This window comes from Centropristis striata, chromosome 10, assembly GCF_030273125.1.
Source record: "Centropristis striata isolate RG_2023a ecotype Rhode Island chromosome 10, C.striata_1.0, whole genome shotgun sequence".
Taxonomy (NCBI): domain Eukaryota; kingdom Metazoa; phylum Chordata; class Actinopteri; order Perciformes; family Serranidae; genus Centropristis; species Centropristis striata.
The window spans coordinates 30,161,439-30,175,321 of record NC_081526.1 but is presented as its reverse complement, the minus strand read 5'-3'; the positions used below and the strand labels follow the sequence as shown (position 1 = coordinate 30,175,321).

The window sequence follows — 13,883 nt, the reverse complement described above, 5'->3', positions numbered from 1 at the left end:
CATGATTTACTGCAATTATTCCAAGGGACATAACAAACCTCTGCAAAAACTTGTGTGCACTTTTTTGACCATATAAGACAAAGTTTAGTTTCAGTCAGAGCAAGTTATGTCCTCATCTCACCGGTGAGCTGAAGTGGCATAATGACCAATGCCAAAACACACAGAGGATGTGACCAAACATTACTGGACCTATTTATTTATTTGATGACGCGGCCGTGGCAGTTACTCAATGCTGTGTGAACTAAAAGGTCTGAACATCATTTCCTCAGCCAGTCATATGACAGACCAGACACAATCTGGCGGAAAGAAACGTCAGTGCTCTCTTCTTCAAAGCCCTGCGTAGGTAGCGCAGACTACCTGTCTGCCTTGCCCGGAATTTACGTAAGCTACTTAACAACCGTTGGTGCATGCCTGGCCTTCGTGCGTTGACGTAAACCAGAGTCTTTTTGGTACCGAGCGGAGAGGAGATGCACACGGCACTCGAGTGAGGTAACTATATAAAAAACCCATTTGTTGTCATTCACTCCCACAACATGGACCCGGACAGCGTTACCCACAACGTGTAGATGTTATTTAGCCGCTGCTGTGGATATTTGTTACGGAATTTCAGACAGCATATGTTATCGCTGCTCATTGTAGGCTGTGAGCTAATTTCCTGTGTGTCGTCAGCTAGCTAACGTTAGCTGGTTGAATTGTTGCCTGCCTTTCCAGGCTAGCGTTAGCGTTAGCATGTCCGAGAGGGGGAGACTTAAACTAAGCAAACGGGCTGGCTGCGGACTTGAACCGCAGCTTTATGGCGCTCGGGTTTGGATAGTGGCGACTATTGTGTGCTGGTGGTTTTATTAATTTGGTGTGTTTATACGCTGCTGTGTTGGATGCACGTTTAAATGGTCAGATAGATTGGGGCTCAATGTTTCATTATGCGCACCACGTGTAGTGATCAAGCCCCCTCCGTTGACCAGACTGATAGCTGATGATGGGCGGTATCGCCGCTGTGCTTTATTCACAGCGTGACTGCTAAATCAAGGCATATTAAAAATAATCGCCTGAGTAATTTTTTGCCTAAATCATCTCCTCATGACGCCGGCCACCTATGGTAAAATCGCCTACATCCTCAGTTGATCGGATCATGTGAATTTACCCCTTTAAGATAATGGCCTGTGTGACTTCAGCGGATTTATTATGCCTAAGTCAACAGAAAATGTGCTTTAGGCGTTTTTTTTAAACATGCCTTTGTGACTTAAGCAAGATATGGTAACACTTAATTTTGAAGGTGTCTACATAAGAGTGACATGAGCCTGTCAAACATGGCATGGGATGTGTCATGAACATTAATGACACTTTGAAGTAACATTAATGCTCATAATACTTGTCATGTCATGTTTCTGACAGGCTTGTGTTACTCTTATGTAGACACCTTCAAAATAAAGTATTACTTTATCCTGCTTAGGTCACAAAGGCATGTTCAAAAAAAATTGCCAAAGTAATTTATTTCTCTTAAGTTACATCATTTACACACAGTGTTATTACTATGCTAATATAATAACACTTGTATATAAGAATATAATATTGCCATGCAAAATATTGCGATACTGTGCTGTATCGATTTTTTTCTCCCCACCTCTACCAACTTTTAGCATTCACACAGAAATGTAGCTGATAAAATTTAGCAAAATGTCCAGTAGTTCAATCCTTAACCCGACGTTGCATCCACATAAGCCGTCTATTCAACTTTGCAATTGCAATATTAAGGTGTCTTCTTTCAATAAATCAAATAGACATGTTAACAGTGAGGTCACCTATATTTAGATTTTTAAAGGGTTCTTGAAAGAAAGGTTAACCACACCCCCATGTCCTCATACCACCCTTCATTCCCCTGTCTACAGTATACACAGTCCTGATTCCCAAAAAATGGACTAAATAATTATTGTAATAGTTAATATACACTGATTTCTTAATTTGCATAATGTTTATGTTTTACACAGCATCCCGACTTTTTTTGGAATCAAGGTTGTAGACAGTAGTACGCACAGTGCACATGCATGATGCAATCACAGCCCTGTTATAGAAATGTGACCTTATATGAGCTCCTTGTACTGAAACACATTTGAATTTTGAATGATAGCAACATTTCAATAATAAACTATTATTAACTATGAACAAAGCAATTTTCTGTAGCTCAATTTTGGCCTAGTCGAAGTAATGTAATGGATCACTTCCCTCAGATAAAAAGCTGTATCTTATTTTATTATAAAGACGATATGCATCCTATCAGTTATGAAAGAGGTAACGCAAACATTAGACAACTAACAGAACTGACTAAAGAAAAACGACTGTTGCAATAGTAAAAAAAATACATTAACCAAAATTATTTAATAAATCAGATTTGTATTTATTGTTTAAGTCAATGTACATTATCAGTGTGGAACATCCTGGTATTAACCGTTCTCTCTTATTAGCCCCAGTCAAATAAAGAGGACAAAGAAGTGTTATGCTCACAGGATTAGAGAAGGGCTGGTCTGATATAACACGATTAGCTTCATTGTTGAGATGTCAATTCTTTATTGGAATTTTTAAAATGGATTAGTGCAATGTACGTGCTTCCATATGTGCCAAGTAGATAAACATTGTAGGTCTTGTGCTCTGTTGAAAACAACACACTAATTATGTTTTGAGTACTTTACAGTTGTCACGATGTTGACTCAGGGGCTAAGTTAATGACCAGGGTCATCTGGGGTTAGTTTTTTATACTTTACCAAGCTTGAGTTATAGTCAACATGACCAGTACAGTTGTGTTTATGTTGTTTTCCCTTATGTGTTTAGCTGCATTAGAAAAACCCTATTTACAACATAACAGTACAGCTTTATGATTATAGCGTGAAGCTTGAAAGTATAGCTTAAGGATATTATGCAGAGACTTCCATTGTGTCAATGTATAATTTACAACGCCTGCAGTGCTACGTGAAGAAGTGTTGTCTTTGTATTGTAGTAAATAGCCACCAAAGTTCACAAGATTTAGTTCCGAAAAAGTGCAGTTGTGTGACTGAGATGCTGGAAGAGAGAATTGAGGCTGAGCCAAACATTACAGATGGGACCTCATGAGTTTATCTGTTCTGTGTATTACAATGCAAACCAACTTTGTCTTTCATTTCAAAGACCCACACTGTCTTGCTGTTGCTGAAATTGTGTTTCAGTCTCAGCTTTGCTTGCTAAACATCTAAAGCAGGCTTAGTGTATGTGGATAGAAAACCAAGGCTTGTATGCGTTACTATTTCCCAATTGTTTTGTTCCTTATTTTTGGGATTACACTGGGATACAAAGAAAGCAGACACAATGAAAACAGGATTGGTCATGTCCTTGCTTGGAGTTTTTGTTCTTCACTGCAGATGCAGTCCAAGGTTCCTTGCATTTTCTGTTGTTTCGGGTCCACTGGGGACAAAGTGACAACAGAAAGGCTTCATACTGAGCTATACTGATACTGAAACCAGCCCAATAAGCTAAGAATGTCCTCCCAATGTAATTAAACAAACAGTAAATCACCTTAAGATTTGGGTGATGTTTTTTGTGGATGGCTGAATTTTATTTACAGCCTCTATGTTTAGGAATATGACACTTTTTGTGTACTATTTCTCCTGCAATATCATTAACCAAATATCGCCCAAGGCAATGTGTCTGCTGACATTAACATATATCCCCTGATTCAAATCGCATGTTGTGAGTTGAGCTTCTCTCAGGCGTGGACTACAGTACAAGTGTCTGTTGTTGTAATGCAATCATTTTGCATTTAACTGCTTAAAATGACGTTTAGTTAACCTTTCCAAGTGTTAAGTTGGACTCTATATCTGTTGTTGGGCCTTAGTTTGCCATTTTATGCATTTTATAAACATACATTTGCTTACAGCAAGCTTATTTATAGGCAATAATCAGTCCTAGATCATCTTCCATTAAAAGCCAAAAACTTTTAAGCATGGAAGGTTGTTTAACTTTGTAACGTAACCTTACCCTGATGGCTCATGGTCCAAACCCTCGATCAAAGCCAGTGTTGCTGACAGCTGCAGGTTCCTTTAATAATTGTGTAAACATGGGCCTGGCAGGTTAGTTTGTTCTGGTGCCTACTGTGTTTACAATCTGCTGCACATGTAACTCTATTCCCACACTCCTGCTGTTTATGATAGACTTTTATGCAAACAGGGCATTTTAGGTCATGTGAGTTGTTAACCAACATGCAGCCTTACCTCAGCCAACTGTCTATCTGAGGTGTGCATTAAGTAAACAGCATAACAATGTCAGGATTAACCGTTTTTTTCCATAACTTTCCATAACATCACAGTTTTCATACCATAAGAATTAAACTATAGTAAGGCTGGGCGATATATCAATATATTTTTAAATGTGATATGGAATTAGACCATATCGCATATATCGTTTCATATATCGTTCAAATTTGCACAGCGATCCTTGCTCCAGGCAAGCTGCGGTTTTTATTTAAGATATTTTTTTATTTAAATGTGCACTTTATGGAACTTTGAATAAAAAAAAAAAAAGTACTCTTTTTGTTATGCATTATTTATGTTCACTTAAATAAACTGTTTCAATAAAAGTTCTTGTGACATGTCATAATATGCCTTGACTTTGACTGAGCATTTGCTCTCACTTTGCAATAAAAATATCGGGATATATATTGTATATCAATATTCAGCTTAAATATATCGGGATATGACTTTTAGTCCATATCGCCCAGCCCTAAACTGTAGCATTGATGGTGTCTGGATTCCTGCATCGTTGACTCTGGAAAACATGTTTGTGTGTGGGGTGAAATCTTTTTTTTTATGAATGAGAGTCGTGTTGCTCACCTGAATTGAAAAGAGTTTTAAGAATGTAAGAAGTAACTGATACTCCAGCCATATATCTGGTATAATTTGGTTAATTTGAATGAAGAACTTTTCATACTGCTTGGTACTGGGTTATTTCAGTCTGATTCCAAACCCGACTGTACTGTATGTCAGGGCTAAGCCTGCCGGACTAGACACAGGTCAGTCCAGATCAGTGCTGTCATTGGGTGGATGAGCTTAAAACATTTCTGGTGAGGATGTTTTAAAGGCATTCCACTGTTTAAATAAACATGGAGGTCAAGAATAACCCTGTTGGGGGGTTTTATATATTTTTTCACATTCCGAGTTGCAGTAGTAATAGTACACTGATAGCCAAGCGCGCACACACACACACACACACACACACACACACACACACACACACACACACACACACACCATAGTAGCTGGTCAGGTGGTTGATCCCAGACACAGCTCCCTGACTGCTCAAACACGCAGACACACACACACATTCCCTCCTGTGCCTCCCTCCTCCCTGCACAAATTAGTTAAGTCACTGGACTCAAAAGCCTCCAAACACTCAACCTGTTACTTATGTTAGTGCTGGTGTGAACATTTTGTTTTGGCGTGGCCTGAACTCCTGTCCTGTTTGGCTTATTTGTGACCAGAGGTAAGCATCACTCTGTGTTTAGCCAAGGTGGTATTTCTTTGACACAGTGTACTCCTCAGTTGATTGTTCTGTTTACTTGCCTGCGTCTAGTCTAGCCTTGCGGTCTTAGACTCTTTTTACACTGTGATGAACAGGCTTCCAGGCCACAGAGCATCAGCCACGCACCTGCGTCTCGCCCGCTGTTTAGCGTCAGAGCTCTCTGAGAAGTTCGGGACTATATTCAGCGTCTTCCATCAGCAACACTGTGGCTTAATCCTATAGAACCTGACTCTAATGTGGTATGTGCTGGTGTGTAAAGGGCTTTTTCACTCAGTAAGAAGCTCATTGATGCTGTGGCCTGTTTACATTGGTCTGTTTCATCCTGCATGTGTCAATATGCAAATTAATTTTTATTTTGGAAAATCGTCATTTCACATGTGAAACAATAATCAATGTGACTCTTCCAGAGGGTTTCTATTGATACATTGGGGTTATTATTATTATTATTATTATTATTATTATTATTATTATCATTATTACAAATTCAATTGAATCTTAACTTTTCCAAATGAGTAAGACAATAATATATACATACATAAATAAATAAGCTAAAATCAGACCTTGAAGGTCTCCTTGGTCCAAATCTGGAAAAATACACATTTTTGGATTTTGAGGGAGAAGGACAGCCTTTCCATAGTATGTTATTAATATATTATTCCAATCCATTCGTCAACAATGGGTGGCTTTCATATTAGCCACTTCCTCATAACTGCAATTTTGCTTGCTGCTAGAAGTATGTGTACCATGTTCTTATGGTCCACAGCCAAATTTAATACCACAGAAGAGGGCAAGGTGTGTGCAGAACGTTGGGGTGTGTCAGCCTTTAAAAAAAACAAAAAAAACCTGTTTGTAGATATGTGTACAAATTGGAAGGTTGGGCTCTTCTATTATGTTAATTTATGTCAAGTGTGTTGAGTTCAAATCATACGAAAACATATGTGTGAAACATACCACCTGTGCTGAGTCTGCTATAATGAGTGCCATTATCAGGCTGGCTGCTTTTACATTGCTGTGAATGTGCCCGGTACTTGAGTCTGGAGATTTGAAGGAGACCTACCGCAGAGCTCATGACAAATTCCACAGAATAGCTACTCTTGATCAGAGGAATTACTGGTTTGACGTGTCAAAATGACTACCTCGATTGTTTTGTAGCAGTAGTGGGCAGTTGTTCATGTAATAACAAAGGCACTATGTCTGTAAACATGTGCTGTGTACACGCTTCGTTGAGCTAAGCTGTAGTGATTTCTCATTCAGTCTGCCGGAGTTGGTAACGTCTCACTGTGCAGCATCACCACTGTTGCATGAATGCTTAGAAAACATTGACGGGCAAGCTGAAAACAGATGACAGTATCTTATTTCGCTCACTGTCTTCAGTGTTTGTCAGCAGCGATATGTCTCTTAAGAAACTCTGTGGTACAGATGGGCGTTTGGAAGAAACCTGCCAACTCGATTATCTATAACGTTAACGATCAATTAAGCAATTAATCGTACATCATACGTGTGCAAAATAAAAGATATATATACAGTACTATGCAAAAGCCTGTTTTGACAGTGGATGCTTTTATTTTGAAAGGACGAAAAGAGACTTCCTGTCCGTAAAACTAAATCAAGTGAGATGAAACTGTAAAGACAACGTCAAGGAGTTCAATGTTTTATGTTTAGTTTTAAGTGTGTGTTTTGTGTTTAAATAAGTTTTGGATCAAATTAAACCTAGTAATTCATGCTAGCAAGGATTGTATTTCTCTGTTTTATAATTGTTATTGCAACTTTCAGTTTGCAAACTGTAGCTTTATCAAACTTAATTCTCAGCTCATTGGCTTATTGACGTACGGCCGCAGAGCTGAACGCTCAGCCGTGTTTCAGTTCAGTGATACTGATACGCAGTCAGAGATAAAATAAAAATACAAAAAAAATACACAGATTGATTAAAAATTCCACGTGATCAACCAAATTCTTAACGACCATTAATCGATCATCGGTTAAATATTCCTGTCCCTAATCTTTGGTCCTCGAAGATTCCCACTGACCATCTGCTGTGAGTTGGGTCCATGTGGCAGCAGACATCTGCCCTCTCTTCTGCACCTCAGGCCTTTTCATAAAACCATGTTTGGATATTTGTCCTCAGACTCAAGAACAAACTGTGCCCTCAATAGAGATGTCGGGATTAACCGGTTTCGCTAGGACTTTTTTACATCCCTTCACTGTTTTATAACCATAAGAATCTACAGTTTCCTGATTCTTGCATTTTTTTACCCAGGAAGCGTTGTTCTTAAGCAAGAGAGTTGTGTCACCTTGCTCGTCTTTGGTCTTTGCAAGAGATGAGGTAAGATAGAACTTTATTTATTCAGAAGGAAATTTTGGTTCCAGATTGATCCAAAGTTACAAAAATGATTACAAAAACAATCACAATATAAGATAATATAAGAAAACAATGAATGAAATGGGTAACAATAACAATATATAATATAAATATTTAACCATAAGAAAATAAAGTGTCTTAAGAGTAAAGTGAGTAGAGTGCAGATGATATGGCAGGATGTTACAGATAACAGAAGTCACTCAAGCTGATGTTTAAAAGCCTTCTAACGCTAGGTGTGGACTGACATACTTAGAGTTGTAAAAATTGTAGGAAACCATAATTAATGTTGGTTATATTTTTCTTAAAACTTGTATGTTTATGATTTTCTTTATCTTAGTACTGTGAGGCTGAAATGTTTTGTGCTTTTGGTTTTGTAACAAATATAAATATGAGATGAGCCAGATTTGTATCCGTCATTCCTCTCTCCGTTTCCCTGCAGACACCAGCTCGATACTAAGATGGGACGAATGTGTATGTGGTCGCGTGAGAATCATATGAAACAGCTTAAGGGCCAAAGGGTTTTTTTTTTTCTTTTCCTTTTGTGAAAGAAAGAGTGGAATTGTGTTGAGTTCCTGTTGATGTCAACATCCTGGAAAAAATATTTTTCAGGCATGGCATGATGTAGAGAAAAATGTTTCACAAAATGTTCTTATGTTTAAGTTTTATACAGTTGAGTTTGCTAGCTGTTGGCTGTTGCAGGAGGCAGTCATGGTTGGATTATAAGCTCCGTAGGCTTGTCTCTAACCTTTCCAACTTGGTTACTTGATAAATAGTTTTGATGTAACGCATTCATGCTCATGTTGTGGAATCAGCCTACACAATGAAAGTGCAGACATTCAGATCAACTAAAAAGTTTTTTTAAAGAGGTATAATTCAATTCAATTCAACTTTATTTATAGAGTGCATTTCATGCACAAGGCAGACTCAATGTGCTTCACAATGTATACACATAATTACAGTTAAAAAAAACAACAGAAAAACCAACAAAAATCAATTACAAATTAATTGAAGAGTGCAGGTAGACAAGCTATTCCATATTCACCACATATACACTTACTTACTCACACATGTGCACCCACTCCCACAACCACACATGCACACAATTCAACCAAATGCTGTAGAGAAAAGATAGGTTTTTAATTGGTTTTTAAAAATGGCTACTGATGTGGCATGTTTAACTGTGTCAGGCAGGGTGTTCCAGACTGCTTATGTATCACTGTGGTTATTGTGTAGCCACTAAACCCCTTTTTTTGGGGGGTTTCTGCCTTGGAAGTGTAACATCCAAAAAAATCTGTGCAGCAACTATTTGTTAGAGCACTAGAACGACTGAGCTGAAATTAAAAAAGGGAGTGTGAGAGGAAACAATGTGTTTTAACGTCACTAACTCTGTATTGATTGTTCAAATTATGTCAAGTTGTACTGGGAGAGTGTTTTTTCTCTCTTCTGAATGCTGTTCGCCAATTAGAGGCCATTTGCACTGTTACTTTGAGTGGTTATTGAATGCACCTGTTAGTCCACAGCTTACTCTTTTTGTACTTGTCTTTTTCACTTACCTGTCAGTGCATCTGAAATGACAATTCTTCCTGAGATTAGTAATATCTTTAAAAAACGATGTGGGCTCCAGCAGGCCTTTTCTGAAGCTGGAATTCTAACTTGTCATAAAAGAAAAAAAAGAATATGAAACAGTTGTTTCTGATGGATCTGTTTTTTTTTTCAAGTTTCCTAGTAAACCATCACAGTGTGCCAGTGAGCCAGCATTAACAATACCAGGACACTGAAACTTTTTCCATGGTTTTCTTGATAATGATTTTGGTTATTATCAAGAAAATCATGGAAAATGTCTAGATATCAGCTCTTACATTAAAATCTTATTAGCTATTTTTGTTGTTTTCATTATATTTGGCCAAGCAAATGTACCTTTAGTTGTACCAGGCATTAAAATGAACAAGAAATTGAAGGAAACAATGGTCTAATATTTTTTCAATGACTGTATGTCATAGATCATTGTCGTAATGTATTGTGTCAGTATGGTTTCGTAAGATTTTCTCCCCCCTACTGTTTTATATCTTATGCTGGTCACTTCCAGCTTTCATGGCCTTTTGTTTTTCAATATATTTGTCTATTTTTATCAGTATTTTGGCTTTTAGTGATCTTGTTTTGCCTTTTGTTGTGGCATAACATATGAGAGGTGTTTATTACGAACTGTAAAAATTGACCATGCATATATTTATGTGCTAAGCTTTGTGAGAATGTGCAGATGGAGGTGAAATAGATAGGTGGGCGCAAGTCGAGAGCCAAACAAAAAAAGTTCCTAGGAGACCAATTATTTGTTCATAAACCTGACAGTTTTTCTCTACTAAATTTCTCAACATAGTACTAAAGCAGAAACCTCACATCTGTGTGTGAATGAGCTGCAGGTCATTCATTGACCAGGAGTCAGTCATGGTGAGATTATACACGCTGACTCCTCTCTGATAAATTGATTGTTAAGCAGAGCACTTGAAGGCATCGTAGGCTGGCCTCGAACCTTCCCACAACAATACTGCCAGCTGTAAATGGAAATGAAGTATCAAGCATAGAGCGCACTATTACATATATTATGGTTGTCGTGAGCTCCCTGGGAAGAGAAATGCTTCGATTTTTCTTCTGGTTTTGGTACGATATTTATTGGGCCAATCATGGGAAATGTATATTACTATGTGTTATTCCAATAATTCAGTTACAGCTGAATTATGCAGCATAATACAAAGCCAAATTGCTTGCATTCACTTAAAGGGATAGTTTGGGATTATGAACATTAAACTGTATGAAAAACTTGCCAGTAGTGTAGTGGTGTGGCAGAACCAGCCAGAACTCTGACACGAAGCTCAGAAAGTAAGCTACTGCATCTACTACACTACTGGCAACTATTTCATACAAGTTTATGTCCAAAATCCCCAACTATCCCTTTAATAGCAGCACCTACACGCTTTGATACTGTAGGTGGTGGATGCTGATCAGTAGTATTGAGTATTTAGTATAGTGACATGTCTGATTTGACAGATTATGTATTTAATCTGAATTCTTAGTCAAAGTGCTCTATTAAAAAGCCAAATGTTGTCACTTTCAGTCTGTTTTTCTCAGTATTTTGGCTTTTAGTGAGCTTGTTATGCCTTTTGGCGTGGCATAACATATTAGAGGTGTTATTACGAACAGTAAAAATTGACCATGCATGCAAAATGCTCTGTAAAAAAGACAAAGTTTGTTTTTGAAGTTTTTTGATGTTTTGAATTACTAGAAAAAATGAATGAGCATTTGAAGAGTCAAAACTGTTGCTTATTTTTGTTGTGTTAACAATAGTGATGTCAGTTGGATTTGGTTCAGTATGGAAAATAAAATCCTTCAGCTTTGATCACTAAATGTTAGCCCTTTTTACCCTTAGCTGTGCCTAAACTACAGGCTATGAACTTGTTTTTAAAAGTTATTTTTTCAGTATTTAGAAGTTCGCTTCAGTAGCAGTGTGGGATATGGTACTGAAGTCGCATGAAGTCACAATAGTGTCCAGATGATTGAGAATTTCATTTGTGTCTCCTTTAATATTTCCCCAGAGTGCATATTTCAGAAGAGTTGAAAAACGCCCCTCATACAGAAGCATCAGGACTGGGGGCCGAGCAGGAGGAAACGTATTACGGTGAGTTTTTGTATTTTATATTTACCGTCTGTTCATTCTATTATAATATTAATTCGGACATTTTAAGATAGTGGTTTGTGTACCACATGATCAAACTCTCAGACTGAGAAGAAATCATGTTGTTTCCCCTGAGCACAACAAAGAGTCTAATCAGGAAAACACAGCAGGCTCTGTTGCTGCTTCAGAGGGTGTGCTCTTAGAAATAGGTCCTGAAATTGCCCCCACCTATCTGTTGCGAGGTTCATAGGTCACTGCTGGCTCATGTTTATAAACACTGTGCTGTCGACAGCCGTGAAGTAGGCTTGTAACCACACTTAACGTCTGCAGCTTTTACTCAGATCGGCATCACTCACTTGCTGGCAAATCTTAATTTCACACCATTCATTCAAGGACACACAGTGGTGAGTAGCTTCCACTTTCTAAAAGGTCACTTCTAATGAGAATAAAGTGAGTGTTAAGTAACTGATTTTATTCAGTGTGGTTTTTGAAATGGGTGATTTGTTTATGGCATTTTGGAGGGTGTTGAAATGCGCCACAGGTTATCACCTCGATGACTCATTGGAGACGTGCAACAGCCTGTTTTATTGCTGTAGTTTGTGCACAAATTTCACTGGCCGCAAAAAGTCTTTGCATGCATTTTTACAGATATTTTCCATACAGTACAAACTTATGTTGCACAACTTTAAATACCAATAGTATACTCTGCTTTTGCACAAGTTCTTGATTTGGTTGTAAGGGGAGAAGGAAGTACATGATGAGCTGATATTGATTAGCTGATAAGCTGTTGATGTCGTCTTCACAATGATCAAGACTTTAAAGAAACAACAGCCTATTTTAAGTCTATCACCATTATGTTCTGTTTAAAAATAAGGCTTGTGTTATGTTACAGGGTGTGTCCAAAGTCTTGAAAAATACTCAATTTTGAATTAGAGCCTAACCAATATGGCGGCCGATTCAGTACATTTTTCAGCTGGAATGGAAATATAGCTTTTCTTTTTGATTTGGACACCGATTTTGCACCAATATTTCTCTTTCAAAAGGCTGCTTTCTTAGCCTATAACTTTACATTACAAATATATTACATTACCATACACTAGTATTCATTACATCAAACCATTTACAAGTAAACACTGAAAAAATAATGAATAAATAACATTGTAAAAATAGTAAAATTAGCACCATATGTTCAGTATCAGACCATTTTTCACCATGACTATCATATGAATATATGAATATACTCCTTGAAATATGCTTCATTCTCAACGTATGGTGTATAACCTACCCAGTCACTCATGTAAAATCCACAAAAAGAATCTATTAATAGTTTAAATGAAACGATCCGAGAAGGTAAAAGAACTGAATGAGTTTCCATGAACACTATGTCTTTGTAATGTACATTTTCTGTGGAAGTAATCTAAACATTTTGGTCATTTGATCCATTATGTTGTTTGATTTGATAAAATACTTCTTTGTGTTCACTTATCAGTCATAACTAGATAAGCCCTCTGCTGTTAATTAGCTTTGATTAAATAATCATCATCAACACACAGTCAAACTTAATATGAACTGCTGGTGATACAAACAAAATGATCATCTATCTACAGTCATGGAAAATATTATTAGACCATTGTTTTCTTCAGTTTCTTGTTCATTTTAATGCCTGATACAACTAAAGGTACATTTTTTGTTTGGATAGATACATATAATGATAGCAACAACATTAGCTCATAAGAGTTTTTATAACGATTTTGGTCATGATGAAGAAAACCATGAAAAATGGCTAGATATCAGCTCTTAAATGGAACTCTTATGAGCTATTTTTGTTGTTATCATATTTCTCCAAACAAAAACACATTTAGTTGTACCAGCCATTAAATAAAGAGGAAAGCAAGGAGAAAACAAGGGTGGTCTAATCTTTTTTTTCCATGGCTGTATATTAAAGCATTTATACCTACTGCAATTATTTTTCACACATAATCATGGTAACAATGTGATGATAAATGTTTGGATAAGAGTCTGGACATTTTTGTTTAAGGTGCCTTGAAAGTGCTTGAAAAGTGATTAAACTTTACTATTACAAAACTCTATGAACCCTGTGTGAGGTGATATTTAACTTGTGAGATTTTCTTATGGAAGTTCTTGCTCGCTGTCCGTATCAAGAAAGAAATCGATGTGTATATATATTGCGCTATTTGTAGTGTTTTTCCCACAAGCCTACAGTCTGCAATCTGTTGTTACTAGCCTTGACAACTTTGAGGAGGATCTATCAGCCTCTTTGTTTTTAACATTTAGCCAGTATGTGTAGACTGCACA

At 37.3% G+C, this 13,883-nt stretch overlaps 1 protein-coding gene across 3 annotated transcripts in view; it reads left to right on the top strand.

The window, feature by feature from the left end:
* Window positions 1–347: 347 nt before the first annotated feature.
* Window positions 348–13,883, top strand: part of slc39a10 (solute carrier family 39 member 10) — a 41,180-nt gene continuing 27,644 nt past the window's right edge. The window contains exons 1-2 of one of the 3 annotated variants that reach the window (XM_059343656.1): window positions 348–489; window positions 11,488–11,570. The gene's annotated coding sequence lies outside the window, so the exon portion shown is untranslated. Of the gene's footprint in view, window positions 490–6,197; window positions 7,865–11,402; window positions 11,571–13,883 lie in introns of those variants that run through there. The other 2 variants (XM_059343654.1, XM_059343657.1) reach the window with 2 other exon arrangements.